Below are 10747 nucleotides of genomic sequence, written 5' to 3' on the forward strand. Positions count from 1 at the left end.
GGGAGGGAGGGAGGGAAGGAAGGAAGGAAGGAAGGAAGGAAGGAAGGAAGGAAGGAAGGAAGGATAGCAAGAGTGAGTGAGTGAGTGTCTGAGCTCAGCTGGTAAAAGCACTTGCCATGCGAGTCTGATGACCTAAGTCTGATCGCTAGAACACATAGTAAAAGGAAAAAAACCCACCTTCAAAGGTTGTTTTCTGACCTCCACATGTACATTGTGGAACACAGATGCCTACACTTACACACACACACACACACACACACACACACACACACACACACACACACACACCATCACCACCTTCATCATCATTATCATCAATATAATTTGCCTTTTTCATTTTGAAAAATGAATTGATATTTTAACGTCAGTAGCCACACATCACAGGGAAGTCAAGTTTACCAGGTGCAACAATTTATTAAAATTAAAACAAGCCAGACAATAACACACACACATGGAATAAATAGCCTTCAAGGAAAACAGTCGGAATAAAATCCTATTTGTTACGGTGTGTTGGCTAAGATGTCCCATTTTCAGCAAACATTTACAAGACAAAGAGAGAAAAATAAGTGTGACCTATATTCTGGAGAGTAAACTGTCAATAGCAATTATCCGTGAGCCAAGCGGTAAAGTTTTCATTACCAAATCACCAGCTTGTCCATTATAATCATGGACAATGGAGGAAACCAGGATTGAAAATTAAAAAGAAAATATAAGAAGAGAATTTAAAGTGTAATTATAAAGAAAAACATACCTTTGAAACTAAGGGTCCTAACCCACCCCACCTCACCCTGAAAAGAAAAGATGCTTTTTAAAGACTGTATAGAAAAAAATAACGATAAGAGGAAAAGTATTTGAATTTTAGGAGAAAATTTGTATGACCTTGATAGTCTTTCATGATCAGATACAACACCAAAATAATCATATAAAGAAAATGAGATGATAATGAGTTGATTATTCAAATTTAGAAAGTTTCATCCTTAAAAGATATTCATATCGTACTAATTTTCCATTGCAACACATCATCAGAAAACCAATAGCCTAAAACACCCATTAACCAGCTCACAGTTCCATAGTTCAACATTGATGTGCCATGGCTGACCCTCAGCTCAAACGAAACTCAAGCTGGCTGCACTGTCCTCTGGTGCATGGGACTCTTTCTATGTTCTTCAGTTAGCATCTGCAAGAGCTAGCATGACAAGAGTTGTCTGACCTGGACAATTTGCCTTTCAAGGCAAGAGGATGTGGGGTTTTAATTTTCCTAATACTCCTTGCCAGCAGTACCTAGATTTTATGGAATATCTAGGGGGCAGAAACTTTGGGGAATTGGAGCTTGAGGGTTATTTAAAAGTTCTGCCCACTGAAACACATGAAGAAGGGAAAAAGCAAATGACAGATTGGGAGGAAGTGTTTTCAAGTTGTACATCTATTAGGTCTTCCCCAGAATTTGGGAACAATGTGTGTAATTGAAAAGTAACTCAACACTGTATGTAGTGGTGCACACTTTTAATCCCAGCACTTGGGAGACAGAGGCAGGTAATCTCTGTGAGTTTGAGGATAGTCTTGTCATCTACATAGTGAGCTGCAGGACACCAGAGCTCATAGCAAGTTCATCTCTCCAAAAACAAAAACAAAAATAAAACAAAATAAAAAAGAATAACTTGACAAGCAATCCAGGAACAAAATGAATAAAAATCATTTGTATTATTCAGCTTTTTCATTCTCCATTAATATCTGACATAAACAAAAGGAAGGAAGAAAGCTTCATTTTGTCTGTGGTTTCAGAGATTCCAGTCCTAGACTGTGAAGATTCAATGCCACTTAAACTTCTTTTGTGGTCAGAACTGTGGAAGAGTATATGCATCTCATTAGAAAGGAAATCAAAGAGTAAAGAAGAAGTACCAGCTAAGACTTCAAGAATATGCACAGTAAACTACCCCCTCCAAAGGGAACAACCCTCCCAAAGTCTTTATTACATTCCAAAAGTATAGCAGCAACTAAAGACCAAAGGTCCCACGCCTGAGACAGTGGAGGATTTTTCCTATTTAAACCATAAGAACAATTTATAAAGGAAAATATATAAATATATAAATGGCTAATGGGTACATGAGATGATGCTCACAGCAGTGATCAACCCTTCCATACATCTCCTGAAACAAAAGCTAAATCTTTGTGTCCGCAAATATCCATACATGAATGTTTACAGTGGATTTTTATTGCTAGAAAGTATAAACAGTCCAAATGCCCCCTCCCCCCAATAACAAACAGATCAATGCACAGCTATGGGATAAATAAATCTAAATCATGTTTGCTAAGAAGAGAATATAGACTCAAATCCCACATAGTGTATAATTCTATGTCTGCCAAATAAGAATATAGACTCCAATTCACATAGTGTAGTTCTGTTTGTGTGACAGTTTGAAAAACACAAAACTATAGACAAGAGTTTCTGAGGCTAAGATGGAGACAGGAGTTGGCTGCACAGGAATGCAGGAGATGTGGTAGGGGGAGTAACTGAGTTTTCTATGTCTTGCTTGTAGCTGTGGTTATATAAGTGTAAGATATTTGTCAGAACTGTGTTAATAATGTGGCATATTAAAAAACCATCTTAATAAAACAAACCCAAAAAAGAGGGTAGCAGAATATACATGTCCTGAAAGCAGAGTGGGGAGAGTATTTAAAGGAAGGAGTGAACCAGCAGGAGCGGAAGGGAGGACATGGAAAGGGCATGTGAACAAAATGTATATGGATAAATAAATGAAAATGACCCACTAAAGCTTGCTTCTCTATATGCTAACCAGAAATAGTAATTAAAAATGAAAATACATAAACTGATATATCTACAAAGTAATTGTTCATTGTGGTGGTTTGAATAAGAATGGCCCCATAAGCTCGAATATTTGAAGGCTTGCTCATCAGGAAGTAGAACTACAGGAGAAGGATAAGGAGGTGTCGTCTTATCAGAGTAGCTATGGCCTTGTTGGAGGAAGTGTGTCACTGGGGGTGGGCTGGGTTTCAAAAATTCAAGCCGGGGGCCCAATGGCTCTTTCTTCCCTGCTGTCTGCAGAACCTCAGCCGCTTCTCCATCACCATCTCCATCACCATGTCTGCCTGCATGTTGTTATGCTCCCCACCATGATGATAATAGACTAACTTTCTGAATCTGTAAGTCAACCCAATTAAATGCTTGCTCTTATGGGTATTGCTGTGGTCACAGTGTCTCTTCAGGACAATAAGACACTGACTAAGACACTCAAAAAAAATAAGCACTAATTTTTCCAGTCTCCATCAGATAAATTAATATAGCAACCAATAAAATAGAACAAGAGTTAATTCATGTCTATTCTTCAAGATTTATCCACCCAGTCTGTAACTGATAAAGGAGAATGTATTTAATCTCTTTCAAGTTTTGTGTCACATGTTGGTTAGGTCCATTATTGTAATTAATGCATATAGATATATATATAATTGATATCATATTCATATATTACATTGAAATAATAAAAATGAATAAAATTAGAATATTTTATGTTTTAAATTATATCATACACTGTTTTCTTTTTTGTGACTGTGTGTATATATGCACTCGTGTGTTGTGTAATGTGGCCACACGCAAGACACAGTATGCCATTGGAGGTCATCAGAAGACAGCCAGCCTTGGGCTATGTCCTTACCTTCTACCTTGCATGAGATAACATCTCTTTGTTGTTGGTAACTGTATAAGCCAGCCTAGCCTGTCTATGACCTGGCAGGTGTATAATTTACTGCTGGATTTATGTGGTTTCTGGAAATCTGAACTCAAGTCCTCTGGTGTGTGTGACAAATGGTTATTTTGAGTCATCTCTCTCAAGCCTTATACTATTTTTTATAATTTTGCCACTCACATGTCACAAGTTCAAAGAGTTCCCCCAAAGAGGAGGTACATACCCTGGTACCTATAAATGAGACTTTTTTTCCTTGGAAAATCTTCACAAATGCTGAAACCAAAAAAATAAAAAGGTCATTAAGGTGTGTGTCTAATTGAATAGTTTTTATTTATAGAAAACAGAAACTTGAAGACAGAGACAGACATGCACACTGCAAAAATGTCAGTGTATAAGAAGGGTTGGCTGAGGACATGCCCCTGTAGGCCAACAATTGATGATGGACACTAAAGACAGGGACAGAGCCCATTGCCCCTCACAGACCTTAAAAGGAACCAATCTAGCTGACACCTCAATTTAAGACTTCTAGGCTCCTGTTCATCCTACTGGGTGAGAAAAAAAAATGTCAACCTCACTGAACTGTGAATCTTGGGAGCTACAATAGCAGCCTACCTGTAAGATACCCCTACTGGCCAGGTGCATACCTTTAATCCCAGCACTCAGGAGACAGAGGCAGGTAGATTTTTTTTTTTTTTTTGAGGTCAAGGCCAGCCTGGTCTACAGAGCAAGTTCCAGGACAGGCTCCAAAGTTATAGAGAAACCCTGTCTGGAAAAACCAAATTAGATGACAGATAGACAGACAGACAGACAGACAGACAGACAGACATAAAGATGATAAAAATAAAAAAAGAATATACCTACTGGTGCAATACGGGAATAACCAACCCTGATACAGTTAATGTGAACAAGAACCCATGATTACATAGGTTAAAGGACCTAGGGTGAAATCTATTCCTACTAATCTTCTAAATGAACATATCAGTAAAATAACTTCTAATGGCATACTGCTATACCCATAGACCGAGATATCCAAATTCTCAATGAGGAAGCTTCTTCTAGCAGTAGATGGCAACTAATAGAGAACAATAACTGAACAGATGTGCAGACAGTGAGACTTTGGAGTGCTTGGTCCCAAATGGGATGTCTGTCTCTCCTTTCCTGGGATCCATGTGAAAGAGGAGAAGGGAAGACTGTAAGACCAGAGGAGGTGGACAATTCCAAGTGAAGACCATCTTGCCGACACAACCCAGAGACGGTGGTGGCACAAGCAAGGCCTGCACAAATCCAAGTCAGACAAATCCCAGGACAGAGAAGACATCAACACAAATTCCCACCCCTCACCAAGAAACCATTTTGTAGTTGCCACCTGCAAATGCATTTTCTTCAGTGGAGAGAAAAAGGGTGTAGCAGTCACATTCCAGAGCAAGCCCATAGTCAGGAGCAGTTAGACAAGACAAGATGGGCTATGTGCATGCATGTGGTGAATATGCATGTGTGTGATTTTGTGTGTGTGTGTGTGAGAGAGAGAGACAGTGTGTATGTGTGTGTGTGACTGTGTGTGTGTGTGTGTGTAGTCTTTTTGTTTTGGTTTGCATTTGGATTTGTCTTGTTTTGTAAGGTGGGTAGAGGAGGCATTGGAGAAGAAAAAAAAGAGAATATGATTAAAGTATATTATATGAGAAACCTTTTTTCAAAAATTAAGCGCAGACTTCTGATCTCTAGAACTGTCGTAAAAGCAGTGCTGATGCTTTTGCACTTTTCAGGGATGGGAGGCAGATGTGCTGTATCTCAGGAAGTGATACCAAGGGGATGGAGAAAAGCAGCCAGTGTGTTCTAAAACAGTCCAGTGTTACGAAAAGACCCCATGGAACCTACAAATTCCAAACTTGATTATTTTAAAGCTAACTGCTTGAAGACCTTTGTAACATGTTCTAAGAAAAACTGGACCCTGTATATGTGTACGGGAAAACGTTGGTGCATATTCTCAATGTTCATTTGGTTGTTGTTTTATCTTGTGTGGGTTTTTTTTTGTTTGTTTATTGTTGTTATTTTGAGATAGGGTTTTACTATATAGCCTGGGCTTCTTTGGAACATACTGTCCTTCTGCCTCAGCCTTTTGAGGGCTAGAATAACAAGCATGCTCTCCCAGTTGACAGCTAAGGATAAGCAGGGAACGGGAGAGCCTGCTGAGCTCTGATTTTGCTTGTGCACTCTGCCATCTTACAGGGACTGCTCCCCCCACCCTCACCCCCCCAAGGCTAACATTCTTATTCTCCTGCCTCACCCAATGCTTGTTCAACTGTGTTCCGTTTTCCCTAAAGTTATCAAGTTCTCTCATCTACACTTCCTTGTTTCACATCAAACATACGTTTTAGAAAAGTAAAATCCTCAGTAGCCTTTTAATAAAAATTCAAGAGAGAAAAACTAAAAGTAGGATCTTGAAACCAAAAATTCAAAAAAACAGTTTTAAAGTCATTTCTGCCATCTAATCTAAATGGACCACCCACCTTCGCTCCATGCAGGGAAGCAAAGAGTCTCCCAGAGTGGGCTCCACACAGCCCCAGCTTCTCCTGCTTCTTCCTTCTTCCCTATCCAGATGTGCCATGGCCAATTGCTGCCCTTTAAGAAGCAGTAAGCCCTGACTGAATGGGGGACTGAGAGGCCGTGAATAAAAACCCATAGCTGCTTTATCTAAGCAAGCATTTCACTCTTGGTTCCCTAGCACCAGAAACAAGAAAACCCCAACCAGCGTGTATGAGGTGGTACCATCAGGGGAGAACAGATCGCCTTTGGCAAGCACATGGCTTTCGAAAACACACCTGTTTCTTTGTTATTGATGGTGTGATTAATCGATCCCTGGAATCTGATTGAAAACATTGGGACATAAATCATGCCATATGAGTGGTCCCGGAAGCATCCCTGCTAGTAATTCAAAGCATATTTCAACTGCCCCTGGCATGCATTTCTGGATTAGTGTCACGAAGCGGTTCACGAGAAGCAATGGGGGCTATTTGTTTATATGGTCACATTTCTCCCCTTCATTTTACTTCATATTCAACTTGACACCAGCTATACATAGCAGGACACCCGCCAGTGCGGGCTGTCAGCCCTTTGCCAAGTATCTGAGAGTGACATTGGCTGGTTCCCTAGTGAGGGGAGAACAATGTCCCAGAGTGATATTTTTTTAAGGAACATCATTACCTCACCAATGTACCCATGATCTGAACTTTTGTCTAAGTGGAAATGTTATTCATCATCAAACCTGGGGCTGAGGCTGGGGCTGGGGCTGGGGCTGAGGCTGAGGCTGAGGCTGGGGCTGGAGTTGGGGCTTGGGCTGGGGTAGTCTTGTTTTTATTTCCAAGGCCCACACTTACTTGGGCATGCTTAGCATGATGACAGTGTTCTCTGTCCAGTTTTCTAGGACTAGGAGAAAAATAAGTAGAACATAAACACTTACATTAGCAAAGAGAAAGCCACCGTGATGAGACCAGTTACAAAAAGACTTGTTAAAAACTGACCAAAGCCTAAAGCCCTCTAAAGAAGCAGAAAAAGATAAAGAAGACACCACACTCCTTGAAAGTATACACACTGATATATGGCAATTGCATGGCGATTGCCTAGAGAGTATCCCTTTCCTCTGACTTTGTTTGTGGCTAACCCTCACTGTGACACACTGGACAAGCTGTGTTATCTCCATGTTCCAGATGAGATCAGCAAAGCAACCAAGGGATGGGTGGAACATGCAACCACAAGACTTTGTTAGGTGTCATGATTCGGTTTCTTTCTGTTGTTAGGTATCGATTTAGTTAAACAATTGGTGACAATCCCTTAGCATTTGGTAATTCTCTAACTGGTCCAGAATGATGAATCTACCTGTCCATCGAAACCAAAGAACTTGAGAGGCCTGTATTTGATAGTTAATATAATCACTGTGTTTGTGAGCAAAAACCATCCTTCCCCATGCTGTTAGTCTGGCTGTATAGAATGCATACATTCTTGCGAAATCATTTATACTATGCGAAATGGAGCAGCAAAAATAGCAGGGCTTGTGGGAAGGAAAAAAAAAAGGAGATCAGGGCAGAGCCCTCTAGAACATTATCCCTGACTCTAAGGAAAAAGAGAGAGATCTAACAGATAATAACACAGTTTCATGCTTGTTGAACAGCTAAGAATTGTGTAACTCCTCCAATAAATACAGTACGTCGTTTGAAAAACTAGATGTGGGCTGCGGATGTGGGAGCTGGGGTGGCTGCCCGTGGGGAACTATCGTGAATTGTTGGGATATAGTTATGTGACTTTAGACAAGCAGTTTCGCAGCAGTTGTACCTCTGTCCTCAGTGTCGCTGTCCCATCACTGTATGATATCACAAGGAAGCTTTCTGCACATAAAAGGATGCTAGGGCAGCACCGGTATCACCCCACAGTTAAACCATCTTCAGCAGTCTTGATTCCGGAAGGATGTTTCTCACCTAGAATCCTTCAGAGTCCGCATGTGTCATATCATAGATATTTGTTTTATAAAACCTGGACTGTGTTCCAGCTTGTAGCTGCCTTCTTCAGCAGGCATCAGGAGACCTGAGGGAAGTGCTCTGATGGCTTTTATGACTTGTCGTCCCATAAGTGAAAGGATTTTGAAACTGTAGTGATGTTTAAAAGCTTTCTATGAAGGAGTTACTTCTAAGGGACTCGGTGGTTTTTCTTTATGGTCTATAAGGAAAGACCATGTTTCCTTTTGCAGGTCCTAGTTGGTGCTTTGAATCAAGATACTAGAACTTACTGAAGAGCTTTAAATCATTGCTCTACTTCCTTGTGTGTAGAAAAGTCCATGCATCCAGACTAGCAGGCAGAAGCAGATGATGCAAGTGAGAGAATGTTTGAAACACACATCTGCAGTGATGTGGGAATGATTTCTTATTAATAAAGAAACTGCCTAGGCCCATTTCATAGGCCAACCCTTAGGTAGGCGGAGAAAACAGAACAGGATGCTGGGAGAAAGAAGCTGAGTCAGAGAGTCGCCATGGTTCTCGCACTCCAGGCAGATGCAGGTTAAGATCATTCCTGGTAAGCCGGCTCGTGGACTACATAGAATAATAGAAATGGGTTAGATCAATATGTAAGAGCTAGCCAATAAGAGGCTGGAACTAATGGGTCAGGCAGTGTTTAAAAGAATACCGTTTCCATGTAATTATTTCGGGGCATAAGCTAAGCTAGCCATGTGGGCGGCTGGGTGCCTGGGACGCAGCCCAGCAGCTCTTATTTCAACACTGCAGGTGTGTTGTGTCTATATGGTTTGCTTTGAAGAAAAAAAAATGTACATAAACAGACTTTAAAAATGTATTTTATTCAGATGATTCCCAAATTTATCATTGACATGGGAACAAACCAGTTTTCAAGATAACTATACAAAAACTATGGCGATCAGGTCACTTTATGGCATGCATATTGTGAAATTCTGCCATGTTATCTTGCAGGAGATACTGAATGTGTTAGGACTTCTTAAGAGAGAACAGCCTGCAGAGTCATATAATTGTATCATGCCACAGGTGAGGTGTGAAGTACTGGGTCTGAGTTTTGGTGAGAAAGCGCCCAACTCATGCACCGCAGAGGTGATTAAATGCTCCGAGACAGTTTTTTATGTTGTTGTTGTTGTTGTTTTGATGCTTCTCAATGACACAAAGTCATTTCTATCAAGAATAGTTTTCAACCAAATATAGAGTCTTTATTTTCTTCAGTTACCCATCAGAAAAAAAAATGCTGTTTATCTTCTAAAAATTTCATAAACTAACACCTGTTATGCCTTGGTTACTCTTGAGTAAGGACTACATGGGAATTGTTTTCCCATACTAACTATGAACATTTTTTTAATTTATTTATTTTTTTTAATTTATTTATTTAATAAGGATTTCTGCCTCCTCCCCGCCACCGCCTCCCATTTCCCTCCCCCTCCCCCGATCAAGTCCCTCTCCCTCATCAGCTTGAAGAGCAATCAGGGTTCCCTGACCTGTGGGAAGTCCAAGGACCGCCCACCTCCATCCAGGTTTAGTAAGTTGAGCATCCAAACTGCCTAGGCTCCCCCAAAGCCAGTATGTGCAGTAGGATCAAAATTTGGTTTCTAGCCATAAATAAAGGACAGTGAACTTATAACTATGAACATTTTAACAAAACATGAAACTAGGCCAGAGTGGCAAAGACCTGTAATCCAATCTTCTTGGGAGGCTGAGGCTAGCTGATACCAAGGCCAAGTTTTGCTTGGGCTACAGTGAACTCACAGCCACTCAAAGTAAATTAACAAGATTCTGCCTCAAAATGAGAAAAAACTAAAGACACAGTTCAGTGGTTGAGTGAATTTCTAGTATATACAAGGCCTCCAGTTTAAATCTCCATACAAGGGAAAGTGGAGAGCTAGATGTGGAAAAACAAACGGACAACATATCAAGGAATGTAAGCATTACCTATATCCATAAGAAGCTTCAGTTGGGGTGATTCAGATTTGCAGAGAAAAGACAAAGAGGATCTTATTTACCTAGACATATTCTTGACTCCTCCCTTGCTCACACACTCCAACTTCTCTCTCTCTCTCTCACTGTCTTTTTCTCAAGAAATCTCTTTGGCTCTACTGTCAAACATATCTGCAATCTCATACTGCCATCTCCACTGCTGGTACCTGGTTCAGCCTCCTCCAGCCTCCTCCACTTGAGCGAGACTCTGGCAAGCTGCCTTGCTCTTGCTTTGACATCTTCCTTCAGGTTAGACTTAAATTAGCCATCCTTTCTGCCCTGTAAAGGCCTGCACGTTTTCACATTGTGTTCAAGACAGAAAACAATGCAGTGCCTCTCATTGTCTCCATCTCTCAGTAACTCCAGACACATCAGCTTTGTTGGCAAGCTTGAAATATGCCAAGCAGTTTACCTCCACCTCCTGTCACAGGGCTTTCTTACAAATTCCACTATCTCAGTGAAACCATCCTGACCATCAATCTAAAAAAACAAATAAACAAACAAAAAGACTCTTCAACACCCCTCCTCATGTACAAACCCAATTTATCC

Source organism: Microtus ochrogaster, chromosome 16 (genome assembly GCF_000317375.1).
Source record: "Microtus ochrogaster isolate Prairie Vole_2 chromosome 16, MicOch1.0, whole genome shotgun sequence".
Classification (NCBI taxonomy): Eukaryota; Metazoa; Chordata; class Mammalia; order Rodentia; family Cricetidae; genus Microtus; species Microtus ochrogaster.